This window comes from Acanthochromis polyacanthus, chromosome 10, assembly GCF_021347895.1.
Source record: "Acanthochromis polyacanthus isolate Apoly-LR-REF ecotype Palm Island chromosome 10, KAUST_Apoly_ChrSc, whole genome shotgun sequence".
Taxonomy (NCBI): Eukaryota; Metazoa; Chordata; class Actinopteri; family Pomacentridae; genus Acanthochromis; species Acanthochromis polyacanthus.
The window spans coordinates 5,063,194-5,087,748 of NC_067122.1; the positions used below are offsets into that span (position 1 = coordinate 5,063,194).

The 24,555-nt window shown below is 39.2% G+C and overlaps 1 protein-coding gene across 1 annotated transcript in view; it reads left to right on the plus strand.

Annotated features, from left to right (window-relative positions):
• Positions 1 to 10,306: 10,306 nt before the first annotated feature.
• The window catches only part of htr4 (5-hydroxytryptamine receptor 4), a 232,801-nt gene continuing 218,552 nt past the window's right edge, over positions 10,307 to 24,555 (plus strand). The window contains exon 1 of the mRNA XM_051954489.1: positions 10,307 to 10,742. The gene's annotated coding sequence lies outside the window, so the exon portion shown is untranslated. The remainder of the gene's footprint in view (positions 10,743 to 24,555) is intronic.

Genomic DNA, 24,555 nt, shown 5'->3' on the forward strand with positions numbered 1-24,555 from the left:
GCAAAAGAGCTCCAGCAGCAAGAGTAAGGCGATAAATACAAGAATCTTTGAGTTTCTGTTCTGCAAGACCAGTGTGGGTATGGAAGAGCATAACAAGAAAAAACTCCAACTTCATTAAAGCTGCAAACAGTGAACTGTGATTACAGTAAATGATACATACAGACCACATTAACTCATTACAAGCGGACAATCGCATCCAACTAACATCTAACCAAGTCCATACAGTCACATTTACTACAAATGAAATAGGGTCACAGAAAAACAGGCTTACACGTCACGATTCTGAGAAATGGGACGAAAAATGGCAGGACAGAAAAACTCATCTGGGGAAAGCCATTACAGCGGACCGCAGAGATCCAGCCAGCCCGTGACCATTTGGGGACATCAGGGAAGATGGAAGTTGGTTGCGCTCTCTCTGCACCTCTTTCCAACTTTTAATGCACCTTGTTCTGGGGTAGTTAGGCTACAATATGATGCTCTTTCTACTGGAGCTGGAAATGTGGACTGAGGACAACACACCAAAAAAATAGTACACATAGTTCATGTGAATGGGAGGCATGCACGCAGAAGAGTTTTAACCTTCAGCTCTACATTTGACAAGATAATTGATATTTTATACCGTATTTTAGGGTCTTATCTGTAATATTTCAATTAGAAATTTAGAATTTTGTAAGAAAAAATAATAATGCAGGGTCTTAACTGTATTTTTTAAATTAATCAGATAAACTTATATAATAAATTATATTGAACAGATTGAACAAAAGTCTGATTTTTATTGTAATCTGTGCAGTGATAATGAAGACTTAATTTTATTGTAATACGAATCTTGTCTTATGTTTTAATTAGACAAAATAACATTATAAATCACACTGTAGGGCCTTGACTGTAATAGTAAATAAGTTAGCTTATTATACAAACTAAAAATGCACCCAACAGAAAACAGAATGGATGAAGAACTTCAGAAATGTACAGATTTTCGCTTGCAGATTTTTCTCAGTGTGGCAGACTGGAGCATAATGAGACAAAGAATGATGGAACAGAAATAATAATGATCAAACCGAGGAAGACAGAAATTCATCAATGTTGTGCCGACTCAGCCAGTCTAAAAGAGGACGACTAAATGGACTCTTTCCCAGAAAACCATAAAGGAAGTAAGAACCAATCTCTATGTTGTTGCAGCAAGAGTGTTAGAAGTTGTGTGTGCTAATGTTCATTTATGCTAAATGATTTGTGCAGGTTGCTCCACAGTGCACAAACACAAACTTGTTGACTGTAAATACTTCACGCTTTTTATTCATTTACAGTTAGTTAAGCACTGCAGCAGTTTTGTTGTTTGCTACCTTCATTATAATCAATTTTTGATTCACAGCAGCCATTTTTGGCAGGAAACTTTGGCCTGACACAGGTGTTTCTAATCACATTAACAAGGGTTCTGTGTCTAAATACAACAGAACCTCCATAATGTCATTAGCAACACCTGTGTTTACCCACTATTTAATGGCTGCTGCGAATAAAAAAAAGTCTCTTATGGCTCGTTGATTATTATGACTAACAGACCCTTGAAAGGATTCTGACATCCACTTTCTCCAGTAAATACATGAGGGGATTATTTCTCACTGATTTGCATTTATACTGCATGTTATATGCAATTTCAGTTGCACCAGTACAGCTAACACATTACTTTTTTTACCAATAAAGCAAACACATTAGCAGTTGCTAGTTACAGCAACACCAAAACAACTTTATGATTTACTTGCACAAATGCTCTCAAACATTTGGTTCCATTGTGGAGCCCTGAGTGGGACTGTTATTGCATGAAGCCTCTGGTTATGAGGAGCCGATGATCAGTTTTATTGTGCCAGAACTAATACAAGTCCCATCTACAGGGTGGGCCATAAGTTTCCATACAGAGGAAAAATAAACATTTTATGTTGGACAACCGTTTTTATTTATATCATGTGCCCTATATGATTACCACTGTTTCAAAAACACATATTAATACGGGTTTTCCACTGCATTAGCACACTTAAAGTTATGCTTGCGATGGCGTTGATGATACGTTCCTTGAGGTGACTTATGTCTCGTAACTTCACCTCATACACTATGGCTTTCAAGTGCCCCCAAAGATAGCATCAAACGTATCTTAGGGTATGTGATACATTCAAAAATATATATTACACATTTTCCCATGTATGGAAACTTCGGCCCATCCTGTACAAGCTTTAAGCTACCTTACTTATTTGTAGTTTTTGAACATATACTATTCCTAAAGTTTGTATACATTGTCCTTGTTTTATATATATTCATGTCTAGTCACATGCTATTTCATTATACATTGTATTGCGACAAATTCAGATTCTATGTTGATGTTGCAAGGACATTTGTCGTGTGTGTAGGTTCATGTTGTTTAGCTGCATTTCATGATTCGTGCAGAGCTCACCAAATGGTTCTACTGAAAAATGCACCAATATTGCAACTAACTCTTTAGACAACAATGAAAGGTCTATATTTGTGTTATCATGCTGCCTGAATGATTAAAATGTTCTATGTTCCAAACACCTGATAACAGCAATGAGCTTACTTTTATTTAAACTTCAATAAAATATAAAGCAAAGAAGGTAAAGCTGAGAAGTTTGTACTCCCTGGTAAAAATGTTTTTGCAGTATTTTATGCTCAGAAAGAGATAAAACAACATGTTAAGTTTTTAAATTTTTCTGCATCATCCTTCAGATATGACGCACAGATGACGCAGACCTTTTATTTCCAATTTTATTTAGTAAATGTTACAGTCAGACCACAGATCTCCTGAAACCCATCACTATGACGCTAACACAGGGATCCAAATCATAAATGTTCACAAACCGACAGAGTAAAGAGGTAAAATGATATCATTCAAAAACACAACACAGAAATATTAGTAAATCAAATCTATCTTTAGAAACAAAACCGGTAAAAGTAATTCTGCTTACTGGCGTTTAAATTCACTTACGCAGGCGTCCGTCTGCCTTCTTGAAGTCTCCTGTCGACTGAATTATCAAATTAACTCACTCAAAAAGAATGACTTGATTTTTTTTTAGTATCTTGTTAATGGTTATTTAGGATGAGGTATACGGAAATCAGCTGCAGTGTCTGAGTGGAAGAGACACAAATGCAGAGTCACTGCAGAAAAAAAGACAGTTTCTCCTGCAACCTCATAACAAGCTTCCCTGTTCTCCCTGCTTGAACATTCTGTAATGATGCACTAGCTTTCTTTTTGCAGCATTGTCAGACAACCAGCAAAGGAGGAGGCTGGAGTTTGTTGTTTAAGTTAATCTGTTTCCAGCTAGAATAGTCATTTCCCACATTAACAATGTCTAGGTTGTATTTCTGATGAATTCAAAATGATCTTTATTTTTAAAAAAAGAGCTTTTCTTTCAAAAATGAGGACATTTTTAAATGACCCCAAGCTCTTGAATGATGAATGTAAACAGCCAACATTTGACATGAATTCACAGTGTTGGTGCAAACTGAACGCAGGAGATGTAGAAGATGCCACTGAAGATATCTCAATTTTAATGACGAGTTTGTCCTCATAGGCTGTATTGGCTGAACGAGATTGTGTTGGTTCGTTCCACTCAAGTGGATCTACATGAACTCTGCTTTATAAGATATATCTATTGCTAATTAGTACCCCAAAAAAGTTCCTACTCACCGTTTTCAGTCATTTTTTAATAATTAGCGTTTTTGTGTCGATCGTTTTTTACTGTGGCGTAGTGATATTTACACGGGCGGACTAGGATTTGCAGTGCGTGCAGCGGTTTTTGGTCACGTGGACCAATAGGAGCAGAGTCTGGTTGCCGTGGTTTCAGATAAACACCCAACATGGCGTCCACTGTATCTAGCACAGATACCAGCGAAGATGACGAAAACAAAAGAAAGACAAGGAAACCGCCTTCAAAAGTTACTAAAAAAGGATCGAAACGATGCTATATGCATGTCACAGATGTCCAGGGCGAAGACGTGCAGGACTTTACACGGAAACGGTGTACTGCAAAGATCCCCAAGAGACCTCAAATTAGAGAGACAACAGTGATGATGCTGCTGATGTCCAGCTTTATATTGTGACCTTTTGGCTGGTTCTTCATAAACTGGTCAAAGCTAAATGCATTCAGTTGTAAAGGTGCTTATATATAGGAGGCTGGTTTGCACATCTAAATGAAAGCAAAAATGCTTTCAGCTGTATTTTTCAGTTTCTTATCTAAGGCTGCTTTCTGTTGTCCAGCTGAGCATCGAACTGTTCGTGTGCAACTCTGACTTTTAGATGAGTTCTACTGAAGGTTTATCCTCTCTTTTCCAAAGCTGAAGTGCCCATTAATAGAAGTGCACCATTTTACAAGCAGTATCACTCACATCCAGGTCCTGAGCACATAGAAAGTCTGTCAGATTCAACACTGACACTCGTAATTTGCTGAATGGAGCAGGTTGAGCTTCTGTCTGCGTGGTTATCCGTGACTCTCCACCTCAGATGCCAAGTCCTTGAACTGATGCAGCCACCTACTCAGCCATCTCACAGCGCAATGTAACGGTAGCTCAGTGTGGGCAGCCTCACTCTTCTTCAGCTGACTGCACAATTTCCATTGTGATATTCCTGACTTGACCCATTTCAAGCATTTCACCACAGAGCTCTTTGAAAGAGTTGTCAGCATCCTCCCCTTCAATTTTAACTTTTTTTCTGGACGCGTCTCCAGCTACCATGCAAATAAAAATGCACAGCTGTGAGTAATTCATGGAACTGAAGGGAGGCAAAGTCTGAGCCTTCATATTACCGGCCATCAGTTCAGAACATCTTGTGACTGTGGAACATATTGCAATCTTTATTTATTAGTGAAATAGTTAAATAGTCAGTCTGCTGCTCCCAAAAATACATCTTGTATTCGCTCCTTGTATGGCTTTTTGTGCTTGGCAAGTACATAGCTCACCTGGAAAGAAATCATATGAGCTACCTTCATGTTTTTTTCAATAATTCACTTTGAGATGGGAACACTGGGTTGTAATTTGTAGGGATCGTTCTGAAGTGTGTTTTAGTGTAACTTGACCAATAAAACAAACACGTCGTTGTGAATTAACTGTAATGAAAGAGGATATATTTTCACATCAACTGTTTCTTTTTCTGCCATTTACTGCTTGTCCCTAAACTCACATTAACCAGCTGGTTTAAATTCCTCAACTTTATTTTTCAGATATTGTTTGCCATCCGTAGACTGTATATAAAAGTGAACATCACATGCTGGTTTGTGGGCTACTGTCTTCAAGACTAAATTTTGGCATTTGACATTACAGTCTTGGTGTTTTGAAACCAGATGTAATTAAGCGAAGGCTGAGAATTATAGAACACCAAAATAACGAGCCTTCAGTCACAAGGCAACAACTGCTTTGTTATATTTTTTCCCTATAAATGGGACCAAAATTTACAAAATGAACATCATGCTGTCATCAAAAAGTCTCGACACTAGTGTTTCTTGAGAAATGGATCAAAGCAGAAGTTCATCATTTTCTTCTAGACTTCTGTACAATGTGACTGCGATGGAAGTCGCCCCCTGCTGGCTGGAAGAAAGAATGCAGATTTCAGGATACTTTGTGTTAGCTTCACTCTTCAGAACCACTGGAAATGCCCATGTTTTAAATATAGCCTATGGTGCCAACTGGGCTTTCACGGAGTTAGCAATTTCTTGTTGTCTTGAAAATAAATCTAAGTAAAGAAAATTAAATTTTAACCTGATGGACGTGCTCTGAATGTCAGTGGAAGAAGCTGAAACATCTCAGCAGTAGCACCTTAAATGAATTAATTCCCCACAGACCAACTACAATTACAATTTCTGTTCAAAACAAACCAATTTGGATTAACTTATACATAATTTCACCATTTGCAGTAAGGAGTGTGCTTGTTCTGCTACATGTTTGTTTGGGTCTCATCAACATGGACGCCAAAATCCAAAGTTTACCAGCAGAATGCCACATCGTACCAATATGATCTATGTTATTTACTTTATCTGTTGGTGGTCATAATGTTGTGGCTGATTAGTGTACATCTTACTGATGCATTCAAACACTCAAACTGGCAGGACTTTCATCTGCGAGACTGGGTTTGTGTCCTGTGCAAAGCCATTTTTTCTCTCACTTCCATTTAGTTTACTACTTAAAAGTTATGCTAAAGTGTACCTAGTATGTCTAAACGTGAAGCCAAAGGGTCCATAAAAAGCCTCAGTCTGTGACGAGTTGGGAGTGAAACTGTCCTCGAATTACTGACGAACGGTCTTTGAACACTTTGAACAACATTTTTTGTACCGACAATTAAACTGAAAATGGTGAGGTCTCCTGATCATTCCGAATGATTGAAATTTTGTTTGTGGGAAGTCATTTTTCATTTTTTTGTTGGATAGCAGAAGTGGAGTGAAGACAATAACAAAAAAAAAAAAAAACATTCAACAATGGTTCCCAGCGAGATTCAAACTGGGCAAGTAGCAGTTTTATTTACCATTTTACCCCAAAGCCACAGGGATGCCCAAAACAATTTGTTTTCTTTTTTTAGTGCTTCTGGCACCGCAAATAAAATTTCAGTCACACACAGAATTCTATCAGGGAACCAGCAGGGAGCTCGCTGGTCGATACAAATAAATAACTGCAATGCCACAAACTACTGAGGGTAAATGGGGGGAAAAAATTTGTAATGAGGCGTTTCTGTTGCACTGCCTTCTGGCGGTTTTTGCAGGCATTACCACACTCTGTTTCCTCTATCATCTCATCTGGGTGTGGTCAGAATTAGAACTTGTACTTTTCAACCCATTGAAGGAAATTCAACAAGGGTTCTCCTTTTCACAGGTTCCAGGGTTGAGATCCCAGGTAGATGTGGAAAATACACAACTGTGATGCACTTCAGAACATCTGCTCACTTCACCTCAGGAGTGACTTTAGCCAGTTGTTGCACCATCAAAAATGAGCTTTCTGGTATAAAACACTTTATATTTTCCTCATGCTTTCCTTTCCTAACAGATGTTAAATATATTTGCTTCATTTTGATTTTGTCTTTATTTGTCTTTCTACCCAAAAGCCCTTTGGAAACTACCCAAAGTGGAATGATGCATGAGATGATTTCAAACCAGCTAACAGTATTTGTAATATTTATATGCAATGTACACTACCGTTCAAATGTTTGGGCTAATTCAGACTATTTCATGAAAACTCACACTTTTATCCATGTGCTAACATAACTGCACAAGGGTTTTCTAATCATCAATGAGCCTTTCAGCACCATTAGCTAACACAATGTAGCATTAGAACACAGGAGTGATGGTTGCTGGAAATGTTCCTCTGTACCCCTATGGAGATATTCCATTAAAAATGAGCTGTTTCCAGCTAGAATAGTCATTTACCACATTAACAATGTCTAGACTGGATTTCTGATGAATTTGATGCTCTTGTCAGTGAAAAAAAATGCTTTTCTTTTCAAAATAAGGACATTTCTAAGTGACCCCAAACTTTTGAGCGGTAGCATATTTACAATTGTACATTAAATTATGTGTTTTCTAGTTCATTAACTTTTTTTTTTTTAAATCAAAGATTGTTTTTGGCTGAAAGTCAGTAGAAAACTGAGATTTCCATCACTGGTGTTGTGATCTATGGTGACATTCTAGTAACTATGTGAGACATCAGATGCAGAGTGGATTCAGAGCATCAGACCTCTTCAGTCCAACCCACACGACAACGTGAAAACGTGAAAACATCTTTATAAATTTATGAGAACAACACAACTGAAGTCTGTTCTTCACAGAGGTATTCACACCGTTAATTCAGTCGTTTTATGAAAACCTCTTTGGCAACAGCAGCTTTTAGTCTTCCCGCATACATCCCGATAGGCTTTGCACGTGTGGATTTGGACAATTTATCCCATCCTGCCTGGAAGATCCTCTCAAGCTCAGCCGGGCTGGATGGGAAGTATATAAACTTCCATTTTCTGGTTAAAGTTGGGGATTCGTCTGGGTCACTCAAGGACACAGATTTTCCCTGTAGCCCCGTCCAGCATCGTGTGAGCTGTTGGCTTTGTCGTCCTGAATGGTGAGCTGTTGGTCTCAGGTCACTGCACTCTAGAACAGGATTCCTTTCAGAACTTTCTTGTTCAGTGGCTCAGTTTGGTTACTCTTCTAGTAACTGACCATTTTAATGACATCATTTTGACATGAAACGGCAGCTCACGTGTGTGTGACTAGTCGTGTTTCAATGTCCTGATGGTCCCAAACTTCTTGTGCCCACAGGAAAATCTTCCTGCTCAAAGCTTGGGAGACAAAACTGTGATTCTTATTTTAGCTTTGATTTTGTGTGATACATTTCTCATATTTTTCTCCTAGAATTCACCAGGAGATATCGGTGAGAAAGGAGGAGAACAAACATAAACGTTTTTGCTTCATTTTGAGATTTTACAACATTTCCAGTCTTTACACTCGGCGTATTTTATGTGCATGTTCAGAATATGCTGAAAAACAAGTGCATGGAAACACATCCGGTTCATATTTTCTGGATTTGCCGGTTTGTGAGAGATGCTTTCCTCAACAGAATGAAGATGTGAGCTGAGAAAAAAGCTATAAAAAAAGCTTTATTTATATAAAATAAGTTTGACAAAATATTAGGAAAACCTGTCAGTGTAATTCAGTGCAGTGGTTGTATTATATTTGTATAAAATAAAGCTCATATACAGCTCACACGCAGCTCAACTGTGAAAAATTGGATCCATTATTTGAAGTTGGGGATTATCTCCTTTAAAACTCAAGTATGACTCCTGTTGCTAATTGTTCTGCTCCTTTCTTACCTGTATCTTCTGGTGAATTTTAGGAGAAACATATCACATAAAATCAAAACTAAAATAAGAATCACAATTTTGTCTCCTGAGCTTTAGAGGAGCAAACATTGAGCAGTGAGATTTGGTGGAATCTTATGAATTTAATATTCTTTAAACTCTCTTCATTCAGCTGTGTTTGCCACAGGTGAACTCTAATCAAGTTCTTAACACATCCTGAGGATAATTAAACAAACTGGATGCACCTGACCACAATTTGGAGCAACAGCAAATGATCTGAATGCAGTTTAGAGATTCAAAGTTTCTGAATGTTTAAACATCGTTTCACTTTGTCATTGTGGTTTCTGAGTTCAGACTGATGGGCAAAAACTCATTAAAATTAAATCTGTGAGAAAATAAAATGTGCAAAAAGTGACCTGAATGAGTTTCAATTCAATTTCAATCCCCTGCAGACGATGAAACTCACTGAAGTTGACCTAAAGAGACAAAAAGACAAATTTTATACACTAAAATCAAAGTCTTACTTTGAATTAGATGCAATCCATCCCTGCCATAACAAAAACACATTGCAAAAGTCAGTGTAAATTTTACAGTAATTTGGCAGCTGGATGTCAGAAAGTTACTGTAAAAGTGTTTGTAATTTTAATACTAAACAATCACAGTTGCTCATGAACATTTGTACTCAGAATTTGCTTTCTAATGACTGAATATTGATTTAATAAATACAAGATCTGAACAGAAAAGCATCACACATAAAAAAAAGATTTTCAAAGATTTTGTTTACTAAGAACTGTGCTGTTCTTTGGGAGAGGTGAAATCCATGTCTGAATTGAAATCAATTCAAAAAATTATAGTCCCAACTTTAAGTAAATACAATGGGGGATACTCTCTAAAAAGTAGTATTGTTTACTTGTTTACTTGCTGCACATTTTTGCTTACTTATCTGTATTTATGAAGGTGGGGATTCTATCTTTCTGCTGGAACAGTCAAGTTTTTCCTTGGGGATTAATAAAGAAAGACTGATCCAAACTGTTGAATTAATTTAATTTATGTTGTAGCCAAAACGTGTTTTTAAAGAATGTGCATCTTTGCACAAAACATCAGCTGCTGCTATGATTAAAGTGAACAGAGAATTCCGACAGTCTGCCCCGGTCCATTATTAGCTGCTGGCAGTATTGGTTGTCTAATTACTGTTACTCTGCACTCTAATTAGTGATCGAAATGAATGAATGGCCACATGGAGAAGAAGGATTGTCTCCTTGAAGTAGTGTTAAATCAACAATGCTGCATGGATCCCTCCAGAGGTCAGAGGGTGACTTGCTGCATGTGCGTAAAGCCTTTCACTGCAGGAGGAACAAACCGAATGGGTCATATTAGTCTAATGTAGTGTGTCAGTGACGAAACGAGACAGAGAGAGAGAGAGAGAGAGAGAGAGAGAGATGGACGGATGCTTCCTTCTCTTCAGGGCTGAAGAGGAGGGACTAGACCGGAGCAGGTTAAGTCCGCTCAGAGTTCAGGCAGAGCTGCAACATCTCCGCTGCTGTTTGCGCTCAGTCCTGTCTGGACGCACGAGTCTCTCCAAATATCTGCGGAATCTCCTCCCCTCTCAAAGAGACTCCTCCACTGTCCTCCTCCCGAAGTCTCCCACTCTCCGCCGCCGTCTCACCCCGCTGCCTCCGGGCGCGCACCGCCTTTTGCGCACGGTCACCCTCTCCACGTTCCCACTTGCGTCCGCTGCGCGCCGCTTATCATTTCACTCCCGCGAACAGTCCCGAGAGCCACCCTCGGGGCTGTTGTACTCTTCTCTGATTCAGGTTCGGTTATCAGTTTGAGCCCCGGACCGGAGAACGATGTGACTCGTGGGGATTTAGTGTCGTGACACTCTTTGTGGAGCCGGGGTCTGCACCGACAAATGGTGAGTTAAACCCACTTTATCGTCGCTGCTGCGCGTCTTTGTAGCACGTGTGTACCCGAGTGTGTGTATCTGACCTCTGTGGAGAAGATAAAGCAAGTGTATCAAATCAAAAGGAAACGTTCGTGTTGCTGCTGTAATTTGAAATGTGAGAGTTTAAAGTCACCTTGGTGGGGTTCCAAATCCCAAAAGGATGGCAAGAAAATTCACATATTACCTATCATCTCTAATTTCCAGCCACTATGTGAGGCATTATGTTATGTCTTTGGTACTGATGCAGGGTTTTAGGATGTATTAATGCATTAAGTAATGACAGTTCTTCAAGTTTGCTTTTGCTCTCAGTGTAAATATGTTTGCAGTGTGCTTCTCATTGAGTGATTTTTGCTCTGGATCCAGACTTTTCCATGCATCAGATTTTCACCCTTGCCTATCAATCAGTGACTTATCAATAAGGAGGGCTATAGCTCTGCAGGATGGATGTACTGTCAGCTATTGCATGTTGTGTGTACAGGAGGCTGTAATTGAACAATGATCAGAGGTGGAAAATCTATCATGTTGGCTTATTGGAAGGTCTGCAGTGATTAAGAGTTATAGCAACTATACAACTGACTGCTGCAGTGTGTAAAAGTCATCTGGTGCTTTTTTGGGATGAGTTGTTTTGTTTGTCCGTTTCCTCACAGGCTGCTTTGTAGCTTCATGCATTTTATTTGAATTTCTGTGAGTTTCATTCTACCATGAAATCTGCTGTTTTCTTTCACAAAAATGCAGCAGAAAGCCATCAGTTTAACACCGAGTTCATTCATTTGAAGCAGGAATCTGTAACATTTTCACTGAACTTCACTTTGAATAATTACAGTCTACAGTTTTGTCAGATCACTGAAACACACACACACACAAGTTTAGACAGTTTATTTAATTCCATTGCATGGTATTAAGTGTATAACATGTCAATCAGAATAATCCGCTCTCCCATGAACTCTTCAGACTTCACATGTACTCAAGTTCTTTTACTGTGCAGTTATCTAACCGCTGTGATTACTCCCATTATGTAATATTTATGGATCAAGAAAGGTAGGGAATGCCTCGGTCAAAGGTGCAGGTATGAGCCGTCGTGTCATCTGCTGTGCCGATCTGAGGATTACAGCTTTCCACGCTCTCTGCAGCTTCACAGGCAAATTACTTCAGGTTTAAGTTCCACAGAGTCGTGGGTGTCAGGACTCCTCTCTCCCTGCACTTCTTGTTCATCAGAACACAATTGTAGCTTCGCCCACACCCCTCGTTTGCCCTGGAGTGCACACATCAGGATAACAAGATGTCTTATTTTAGAAGAGACAAATAAGAAGTAGATGCGGAGCAGCAGCAGCCCTCTGGTTTTTGTTGAATCGCGTCGTGGATGTGAAACTCTAGTCCCACACCGTAACAAGGAGAGGCTCTTCTCCAGATGTGCCTGTGATTATATTGACTTTTATTGCTTTGCTGTGGAGCTCGAGTTGCGCTGTTGCATTTTTTAGAAGCCGTGCGTATGAGCGTGCATCAGTGTTTGCATGTGGACCGAGATGCTGCTGTGTTTGCTCTTCCTCCTCATTTTCATTTTACCTCATGCTCTAAGCACTAACAAACAAAGCAGATTTTATCCAATGAAACGCCCAAAAGTTTGATGCTCTCCCCTTCTTAAAAGTCAGCATGAACTTGCTCGTGTTTGCTCCGTGTTAGTGTGAAATACTTTGGCAGCAAATTGCAGAGACATGTTGTGATGACATATGGGGCTCTGGCAGCTCTTGGGGAGAATTTGTCATTAGCTGTGGCATTTTATGGAGTTTGTTTTGTTGGGAGGAGACCCGGGGGAAGACCCACTGGAACGATTATATACTTCATCTGGCCTGGGAATGCCTCAGAATCCCCCTGGAGGCACAGGAGGAACTCAGAGGTAGGGTATTTTTAACAGCAGAGCCGGATACGTGGCAGAAAATGAACTGAATGATGAATCTTTCTGAAGGAAAAGGAAAGAATTAGCAGATTTGTTGGTCATGATGATATCTGGGCAAGGGTTTTCATGTTTAGCTAAATAACTTCAGTTACAAGTGGTACACGATATTTAGGTGCTGGAGTGGATTGGATTCGTGTTAGGAGTTGACCAAGATGTTGTAATCAAAGAGACCAATAACAGATATTTGAACCAATAAACACTTGGAGTAAAAATGAAAATCTTGGTGTCACAGTTACAAATAACTCCAACACAAAACCTTAATGCAGTTCCTCTTTTTATGTTTAATTCAAAGAGACAACCTGTAATCTTCTGTGTTGATTGGATATCGCATATGATGTTTAACCAATCAGGTAGAGCTGTGGGCGGGACGGCTCACAGATTGATAGAAATAAATGACTGCATCAGAGCCCAAGTAGGGTTTTAATATCGATATATATTTTTATGGGGAATCAAGAAAATGATACCAACAATCAGGAAAATGCTGAAGAAGAATTAGAGATTCCAATCAGTTGCTGAAAGACAGACAGACCAAGAGTGATAGTCACATGTAACTTAACTGGACTGAAGACACGGACTAATGGATTTGGATGAAATTTTCAGGGAAGGTCAGAAATGACACAAGGACCAAGTGATTAGATTTTTTTCAGGGATGCAATGTACAGTCTGGATACACGGATTGGTGTGGGGCGGCATGGCTCAGTGGGTAGAGTGGCCGTCTTGTAACTGGAAGGTTGCCGGTTCGATCCTCGGCCCATCCTGCTCATGTCGAGGTGTCCCTGAACAAGACACCGAACCCCTAATTGCTCCTGGTGGGTCGTGGTTAGCGCCTTGCATGGCAGCTTCCGCCATCAGTGTGTGAATGGGTGAATGTGATGTATCATGTAAAGTGCTTTGGATAAAAGCGCTATATAAATACAACTATATACGGATTTGTTATAGATTTCTGTATCATTGCACGATAGCGGTATGGGTCACTGTAGCTATGACAAGTGAACACTACGTCAGCTGCCTGCTAACGATCACATGATTGCGATCCTACTACAAATTCACTGCTGAAAACTATTTGGGACTTATCTATTGGAAATGATACGAGGCACTGCGCTCTCTGAGTACTTTTCTTAACGAACACTTCGGTTAGCGAGATGCTCCCATTGCTACTCCTTTCTGATCATGTGGTGTTTGAACTCGTGTGCTAGGAGCAGTTATATTTGAAGGGTTGATGGGAGCTCGTTTGACCTCACCCTGATGGATCAGCACAGCAAAAACGATCCGATAAAAGTAGTTGAGAGCCTTGAAACGCTGTACAGTGGCGGGGCCATCCCTAGAGCACCGACTGCTGTTTTTGGGATAATGTGCTGATATCAACACTAAATGAAGACATGCTTATTACAGTCGTAACAAGTCTTTGAGTATCCCTGTTATCACTGTGCTGCTTTAATCTATAACTGCAGTGAGTTAATGTGTTAGAACTGCAAGGAAGAGTCAATAAAGAGGTCAAACACTGAGGTCCTTATATTGAGTGACTCAGGAGACTCTCGGTGTCGAACATGCAGGACAATATATCACTCGAGGTGCTGACACTAAGTCATTACTTTCATTTTCAGTGTGACTATGGAGCACAGTGACAAAACAAAAGCACATAGAAAAGCTGACAAATGAGAGATTTTAAGACACGAGACAGAAGACACGGTGTTTTATGTGTGGCTGTACCTCAGGTGTTTTTTTTTGTTTGTGTAGGTGGTGATTAATATTTTAGAAAATTTTAAAAACACATATTCTCAATAATCAGACATGTCAGCACTAGTCCATAGTAAATGTGTTTCTCTTTTATTTAGTAACTTAATGTTTTGATTTTATTGTTGTTGCTACTTTTGTTTTATACATTTTGATAATTTTATCTTGAATAAGTTATATATAAATGTATGTGTAATTCTGATGTATTTTATCGATGAGCTAAGGTTAATTTTTTGAATTTGTTTAATTTACTGTTTTATATTCATTATATATGTTGTATCCGCCCAGGGACTGCAGACGGAAATTAGCAAACAGCAATAATCTGGTGCAAAGCATCTTTTCTTTTTAAGATTAATGTGTTTGTACATTGTCCCTGTTAACTAAACTAAACTAAGAGTGCAGCATGCAGAAGAACAATTTGCACTGTAAGGTGTTTGCATAATAAAAATTCTAAGTCAGTCGTGCAAGTCATATACATATGCAAATACTCCACATTAATGATTTTGTTTTGGGCAAACAAAGTGCTGACCCGCACCGTTCTGAGCCAGTGGAGCAACTTTTTTTTTTTTTTATATCCTGCAGGTAAAAGCAAGTTTTGGTGTATCTTGCTTTTGGCCCATCCCACAACTACATCCATAAATTTTGTTTGCTTAACCAACTCTGATGTTATAGGAATGGGTGAAAAGATCATTTAAAAATATCAACAGGGTGTGTTTTCAGCCAGCAAATAGTCTTAATATGTGTTGCTTCAGTATTTCTCCTGACCCTTGCTCATGTTAGCTGGATTGTGCATGGGAAGCAGCAGTGTATTTTGATTCATTTTACCCTCAGAGGCACTTTCAATCAACGTGAAAGCTGTGGTAGCTGCACAGCATGTGGAGAGAACAGGTCTTTTAATGCTTTCTCAAAAAATATTCTGCTTTAAGAGTTCTATGGGTTTGCTTGTGCAGCTGCATTACCCTCTTCTGTTCTTTTTTTTTTTTTATGTTTCTGTTGCTATGTTTCTGTCTGTGCCGGACAGGAAGATTATATTCCCCGTTCCTAATCCTGCCTACTGGCTTTGATTTGTTGATTGGTTTCTCAAACCGGGTGAACACCAGCACAGACAGGACAAACTGGAGATGTATGCAGCAAATATCCTGAATGGGGGTAGTTTTTTTTTAGCAGCCAGTGATCCGCAAAACGGCTGCAAATTAGCCTTGCAGATGTAATATTACATAACACCTGTGGATAGTGGGTCAGAAGCAACCTTGAGTTTCAGCGAGAGGTCGTAAAAGTATAAAAGTGCACGTGTTCGCTTGGCTGAAATGTCAGAGATCAGCAGTGGTAAAGTCTTCACGTTACAGCACACACAGTACAGTCGTGCTTTCATGTAATCAGAGGGCGGCACTCACCTTTACCTTTAACCACATACTGAAATTTAACAGGTTACATGGAGGGAATTTACTTTTTGTCCCCAAAAGAAACAAACTTTCTCTCTCTTGCTGCTTAGAGTGATCAAAATGAGCTTATAAAACAATCCAGCAGTTTGGGTCAATAACAGAATTTGCTTTACACTTACACACACACTTATAGACGCACACAAAAGAGCATCTGCTGAGGATCAATAGTCACTTGTCCCTCTCTCTGTTGTCCTCTCATTGACTACCTCTCTCTGTCTCTCTCATTCTCCATCGACTGTGGTGTTGCACCTGGCACAGTGACAGGAATGTGCTGCATAATTAATGGTATTAAAATCACGATTTTGATCATTTACGGGATTTGCATTTTGATGAAACGTCTTTTTTAGCCTCACGAGAAAACGGCAACAACGGATGTGAAGATAGACCTTGTGAAATAAAAAAGCAGCATTCAGACTAGACAGTACAGAAGGCAAGTTTATTTGTAGAGCGCAATTCATACACAATGCAATTCAAGGCGCTTTACAGTGGCAAAGAAATGCATTCAGAAAAATGATTTAACGATAGACATGCATTAAAATCATAGAAATAAAACGTAGAAGTAGACATTAATATAAGTGCATTGAAAGACAAGAAAATAGACTGAGCATCTAGGAGAAAGCTGCAGTAAACAATCTGGTTTTAAGGTCTGATTTAAAAGAGCCGACAGTTTGAGCAGATCTCAGGTGTTCAGGAAGTTTGTTCCACAGGTGGGGAGCATCATAGCTGAATGCTGCTTCACTAGTCTTGGTTCTGGGAACACACAGTAAACCTGTCCCTGATGACCTGAGGGCTCTGGATGCTTCATATGGAGCTAATAAGAACAGGATGTGTTTTGGTCCAAGACTATTTTAGTTAGGACTCTGGCAGCAGCGTTCTGGATCAGCTGCAGCTTCTTGATTGATTTCTTGTTTAGAACTGTAAAGACACCATTAAAATAATCTAACCTACTGAAAATAAATGAACACGTTTCTCTGTGTCTTCTCTAGACAGGAAACCCTTTATTTTAGCTCTGTTCTTTAGACAGTAATAGACAGATGTTAGTAATCTTGTTTAAAATTCAGGTCTGAGTCACTAATGACTGAGGTTTCTGACTTGAAGCAGGTTTCTGATGTGTGATGTGAATTTGTAAGTTAAAAGGTGATCTGTCCAGGTGTCCCCTGTCTTCACCCTAAATCAGCTGGGATATCCTCCAGCCCCTTGTGACCCTAATGAGGATTAAGCAGTGTATATGTAACATTTACTGAGAGGTGGATGGTCGCTTTGTTGAGTCCCCTTCTGAACATAAAGCATTATGCAGCGGTTTCTTTGACTTATGGAAGTTTAAGCTCGTCTGCTGTGTTTACAACCTAGTGTTATGTGTCTGAATATGTCATCTGCCTTTTATATTTGACTGAAAACTCTGCAGCAGTGTTTGAATACTTGCAGAATTATGTTGGACCAGTGAAGTCATTTCAAACCTGTGAAATGCAGCGAGGAATTTAATGGTGTTAAAAGATGAGCGGCTTAATGTTTTGTCACCAGTAAGCTGCTGTTTTGCATTACATTCATCTTCATTACACTGTATTTTCATGCACTTCTCTACATGTTCTTTACTATAGATGGCTATTCCTAAATATGTAGGAATATTTAATTTGTCTCATTGTTATTCCTCCATTTATTTATTTTATTCTACACACTACTTTTTCCTTTATTTTTTAATAAGGAGAAAAAACATTTCATTGATGTTATGTTGTGATTTTGGTTTGTGTTTTTAGTATCTCAGAGAGAGAGAGGCAAAAGAAACAAACTAAACAGAATGAGAGCGACACATCGGTAGGGGTCATCTGGGGACAAACTGGTACTATCAGCCGTCAGAACCCATTCCTGCCCTCTGCCACCCCCTGAACTGATCAAATGCAATTACAGAGTTAATTGACTGAAATGATTGTTATTTTAATGAGATGCCATGCACAAACTTGAAAGGAAACTGGGAAAACAGACAGCTCACTGGCCTTTTGGCGCATCCTGTTTATTTTTTTTGTTTGTTTTATTGCCAGTATTACATGACTCCAATTTGAGTGTCTTATTGGATAATTCTTGTTTATTGTGACCGGGGTCTTTTGTTGCTAGGACTGTTTTCTCTGCCAGTAATATACAGACGCAGTAGAAAAACACCGCACTGTCATCGCCAGCGTAACTGCTGAGATTCAGTAATATGGTCATAGAAATCAGATGGGTAGATCTTTATTAATTTTGCCCAAAAATGTTTTGCACCAGACTTTGCTCAGAAAAAATACAATACAGGGTGGGGAAGCAAAAATGTCCTATTAACAAATTTGAATGTCCTGCCCAAACGGTGAGGGTAATCAAAACAATAATTAAAATCAAAGTTCCTTACCTTTAACCAATCTTTTTAGTACTTGTCAGACCTTGGTGCATTGTGAAACGAGCAAGCAACAAGCAAAATGCAACAGGGTTTGTGATCTCCTGGATGCCCAAATCCCTCAGAAGGACATTGCCAAGATTGATGGCATCAGTGAGAGGACCATTCGCCGCATCCAGCATTCCAGACAATCCAGTTTGGGCACCAAGACATCTCCAGATGGTCCTGGGAGTCTTGGGCTCAGATGGCAGTAAGATGCCCCCCTACTTCTTCAAGCCAGATCAGAAAATTGGGGCTGATGTGTACTACAAAGTTCTGAGATACACCGTTTTGCCCCGGCTGAAGGTCACCTACCCTGACAACAACTATGTGTGGCAGCAAGATGGGGCTCCTGCTCACACATCAATCAAGGTCCAAAAGTTCTGTGAATAGAATATGGGGAACTTCTGGCCCAAAGGCTCACCTGATCTAAACCCCCGCCATTGAGTTGAGTACTAATGCCACCCCTCATGCCAATATGGATTTACTTAAGGCTGCATTCTCCAGGGAATGGGAGGCCTACCCCAAGGAGGATATCAGGAGGACCTGTGCCTCTTTCAGAGGCTCTATCAAGGCCTTCATCATGGCTGATGGAGGACATATTGAATAAACATGTTCTGAAAGCTTTAAATTTGTGTTCTTCAAGAAATCGGTTCAAAATTCCAAAGGAAAAAAAAGTTATACCCAATTATAGTTGTTTTTTACCTGACAGGACATTTTTGCTTCCCCACCCTGTACACATGAGAAATTATTTGGTCAAGCATATAAATATATGCAGGATACATTACTTAAAATAAAAATGGGCAAGCTAAAACTACAGTAGAAAAATGAAAAGTAAAACTAGTGCTGAAGTATTCCATGTGGTAATGCAGTACTGCACATGATAATGTATATTACTGAAACGGCACATATTAATAATATTGCAAATGGTGTTGTTGTTAGTAGCTGCTCTGATGTGGCTGCGGGACATGAGAGACCTTATCTATAATACCCAGGGCTTTCCTGACTGTCCACTACTTCTTCTTTTGATTAATAAACAAAAAGTAGAGAAGTTTAAAAAAAAGAAGTGAAAAGGCACCACGTGAAGAGGAACTCCGGTAAACACTGAAGCAGAAGTGAGGTGATGAAGTTTATGGAAGGAGTTTGGATGCTGTTATCTTTTTTCTGTAGAGTAGTAAAGAGGACCTGAATGCAGAGAGAGTGATTAGAGGAAAAGACAAAACCTAACAGGAGACAGCAGAGTTCTGTACTATGAAGGGAGATTAGATGTTAGCAGGTATGTTGAGCTGAAAGTCAGTTTTCAGAATCATGAGGTTGGCTCTGTTTTAACCTGCTACATCTCCACGGTAACTGATGCTGTGGAGATAGCTTTGTCTGGAGGAGGTTCTGCTCAGATTTAAATCGGCTGTAAGAAGCGTCTCCCTTTAACCAAAGCGTTTCCTGATTATTTATGAGCGATGCAGAGACTCAGTTTTATCTGTAAACATGTTGGTCTGTATGTTACTAAAACCCCTGAACGAAGCCGTGTAGCTGCAGTATCGCACGCTGCATGTTGCCATGGGAACCCCACATGTATTTAGTTGGTGATGCAGAAATCGTATAAATATTTTTTGCTCTTGATTTGCTGTCAAGTCTGTTTACATGTTGGTTCTGCCGCTGAGAGCACAGATTAGAACATTTCTTAGTATTTATTTCAGAGAATATTCAATGAGTGACATTAACTTTGATTTGGCCACAAAATGAAGTGATTTCCTGCACTATGGGACAGCGGCAGACCCAAATGCACTTCAATGCAATATCATGTTTAAATAATTAGGTTTAATAACTTTATTGTGCAGCTATCAGTTAGAAATAATCTGCTGTGATCAATAAAATAGAAATATTGTGCCTGTTTACCAGTTTTCTACCACCATTCCTGTCCCGCATCATTTTCAGCAGTAGCTTTTTACTGCCATACGTTTTGTATTCCTCAGTTCTCCATTAAAACAACCTGTTGTCTGAAACAGCTGCACGTGATTGGTTGATTTTGTGCAGAAAAAGGGTCATAAGATGCGTTAAATGACCTCTTTAGCGTTTGAAGCTGAAAGTCGGAGTTGACAAAGAAAGTTGAAAACCACCTTCATGATACCTGTTAACTCTGACTGAGGTTTTAGTTTGTGTTGAGCCAAGTTACACAAAGAAAGCCAGGATATGTTGAACTGGCTTCATAGTTCTGAACTCGGGGAGAATCTGTTGACCTCCTACCAGACATGGAGAGCTGACAATCAGGAAGTAGTGAGACAAAGAGAGGAGAGGGAGAGAGAAAATACCAAAAACATGCACATACATAGTGGGAGGCCCGTGATGTTTGGTGCAAGTGTTTCTTGTATTGAACATTTTCAGTTTTTGTCATTGCTCTGATGGCAATAATATTGTGAAAATGCAGTACAGAAATTGTCGTACAACGCACTGAATGCCCCAAACCTCCAGTTTCTTTCTTTATCTTTTATGTGTAAACAGACAAGGGTTTAGTCGACACCTGCTGATTTTTCAAAAACCTGCTTGAGGTTATTATCAATCCTTTTCACACGAGTTAGCTGAATGTAAAATGTGCAACGTGCAGCAGTATTCTCAATAGAGACAGACGACTATTTCAAACCCCGAGAATTTAGAGGATGTGATTTGCATATTGTTGAGCTGCGACGGAACGTTGCAGAACTCTCTCTGATCCACTCTTGTGTGCGTCTGAGCTGCTGAATAGAGGTAATTACCTCCAGTCATTGGCTGTCAGATCTGCTTATGAGCGCAGCGTCAGCGAGACACGCCGAGGCTCTGATATTGCCAATCAGAACGAGAGCTTCTCCAAAGATGATGGGTTCGAAAAAAAACAGAGCATTCAGGAAGAAAGGGTTTTTGTGGAGTCAGATTTCAGCCTCAGAATTCTCCGAAATGCCCTAAAACTCTGTCGACATAGGAGGCGGTTCTGTGCCACTGTCTTTAGCTGTGTGCCACTTTAGGAGCACTCACCACCAAAATCCCTACAGCAGAATCTATTTGCACTAAACTATGTGCATAATGCATAATGAGTGGGACTGGACGACATGAAAAAACATATATTGCAATATGTGTCCTCATTATGGTCTTCTCCACTCAACAGATAATAAATCATGATGTGATTCTGCTGCAGTTTGAGCCAGAAAAACATCACAATGCTCATGTATTTGGTAATGTGACACGTTTGTCTTTATCGTGACCGTATTGCAGCTTCAATAATGTATTGATTAATTATTTGGCTTTTATAATAAATGCATACACGGTCAGATTGATTAAAATAGTCCGTTATGAAAGACTAATTGGAATGTAAACAGTAGAAAAATCAACTGTTAATGTAAAAACTATCAAGAATTACATTATATATGCCCTATAATGTAATTCAGTTGACCTGCTACCACCACTTGCATGTAAAAACTGATGAATTGTGTTGACAGAATAGTGTTGCTAATTGCACCAACACAATATGATGCGTAATTTAAACCCAAATTTCTGCATTTATTGTTTTAAAATCAAATTTAGGTTTCCATAAATACCTTAAATTGGCCTTAAATTGATGTTTCTACACCTTCAAACCCTGAGACTTATCCTACTAATGATTCATTTGTAATTAAAAATAGTTGTAGAGGAAAAGCCAATTCCCTGAACTAGCTTCAACATAAGTTTCTTTGATGTTGTCACAACTCAAACACTGGTGTTCCAACATGTCTCTGCTTTTATAGCTAAATGATTATGCGAGCTACACTGTACATTTAGAAAAAACAAAAATAGCTGTTTACATCAATCTTCTTGAGACTTTTAATGAAGTTATGTTGGACCTCGATCAGGAAATTAGCTTTTACACTGCAATTATTAATCCACCAGGGAGGCGGAGCCTTGGAGTTATGTGACGATCGGCGTCTGTCTGACTGTCAGCAACATTACTCAAAAACAGACGGATTTGGAGGACATTTTCAGGGAAGGTCAGAAATGATGCAAGGACCAAGTTATTAGATTTTGGCAGTGATGCCATTTATGATGATTTCAGCTGTCGGAAAAGATGCAGCGACTGAGCAGCCTTGGCAGAGTGCTGCGCTCTCTGAGGGCTTTTCTAGTTAGAATTTTTAATTACTCAGTAAGCATAGATTGAGTTATGAGAGATGTCTGTCAAACAAAGGTGGACAATCTTGCAGCAAAGAGGCTCATGTTGGTTAGACAGCTGTCTGCTTCTCATTTCCTACCAACAAATGCAGATGAGCTCTCCTAACATTAGCTTCAATGTGCTTTAATGTAACCACAATGTCATCACAGCACAAAACTAAGCAGTTCTCTTGTTTAGTTTGGAGTATTTGTTGCATATCACTCATAAATCCGACCACGTTATTGCAAAACGAGGATGCTCTGTGTGTATGTGGGGAATTAAACTGCTGTGACGACAGAAGTACAAACAGAAAGACAAAAGCGATAATGAAGAGGCTTCATGGATCAGCCAGGGTCGAAGAGAAGCAACGAGTCACAGAGAAGCAAAGTGGTAGTTCAGAGACAAGTCGAGTGCAGCGAGAGTTCACGAAGAGTATAAAAAGAAACTGAGGGAATGGGAGTAGTTTTCAGAAAAAGACACTTGGGGTGAGAGAAGGGGTGAGAGACAGCGGGGTAAGATAAAGAGAGTCTACGTATTTTTGGTGTTTTACCCCTAGGCACTCAGAGAACAGAGAGAGAGGTTCTATTTGAGCAGTGACAACTTCATTCAGATGAAATAAAAAGCATTTCATGACAGCGTGTTAGGGACTGTTAGAGTTACATTATTGATGGATTTATTTTTTTATCATTTCTAATAGTGTGTGTAGGCTTATTTCATCTTGCAGGGACCTATATTTGTGTATACAGTTGCAATATTGTAAAAGTATCATCCGTCTGGGGGCAAAAAGCAACTCCCCATAACGTGATTCATGACATTTGAAGGTGAAGATGTGTTTTAAGCAAACAGGAAGCCAATACTAAAGTGGGAAAAGTTCATCAAGTATCTCCAAGGAGAACAGTGGTCCCCAACCACCGCGTTAGGACTGCACAGACAGAATTAAAAGGTTTTATTTTGTTTCCGGCAGTTTGCATAGTGTTTTATTTTGAAATAATGACTAAATCATCTTCCCGTCACTTCAGTCTGTGCTCGTTTCCTGCACTTGACTGTCAGTTTTCACGCCCAGCCGTTAAATGAAGCTGTCAGTCTAACCCCTGTCAAAATTAATCGAGAAGAAATGTCTCTAGAGAACTTCTTTTAAAAAAGGGAGAGGGCGAGACAGAAGAAAAAGTACATGCATATTTAACAATACAAGTAATTGCATTCATTTAGGACATTTTCAAAAATAATGATAAAACAAACAAAGATTATTTGTTACATGCACGATGACTGCTTGAAACCGGTGCAAAAAAGGCTTGAGACTACTGTGTTTGAATACCCAAAATAAACACGTTTCAAGCCTGGTACAAGAAAAAAATGTCAAAGTTAACAAAAACTATTTTGGTCTCTCTGTAGCTAATAAATCTGTGATATATTTTTTTTTAATAGGACACTTGTTCAAATTGTAATAAGATGTAAAGTTGTGCATAATTAAGGATGTTGGCGGTTTGGAAAGAGCATGCCATTACATAGTCTGTGGTTTTAAGTTTATTCAAGTAGTAGGTATGGTTGAGGTCTTCAGGAATTGAATATTTGTCATATTAGTTAACATTAAATTGATTGTTATGACCAATGCTGTGGGAAAGAAGCATTTTTGTCAACGCAAAGTAGAAAAACTATTGACACACACTGAATATTGGCTAAAAGTATGACGCTTCAGTGCAAGGTGACATCAGACGTGAAAATGATGATCAAAATCTGTTAGTGTTACGGATTTAAGTAAACATATTTGAGACATTTCTGTCTGCTTTAAGGTCATATGTTATTGTTAGGTTTAACGCCTCAAATATTGCTGGGATTTCTTGCAGAAAAGACTCAAATTGGGTCGATTAGAGACGCTAAATGAACAACTTTGGGCTCATTTGTTAGGAGAAACTAGGGAGGATTTTAAAACAGTCTTTCTGTTACCATTACCAGGCGGCCAGAATGAAATTATCCAGCAAATGTTGAACCTCAAAATTCCAAATTAGGCTGTGAATAAAAGGCCTGCAACAATGAGTCAGTAGATGCCACAATAGAACAGAATTTTCTGAACTGGAGCTCCTATTTAAATCAACAAAAAATAA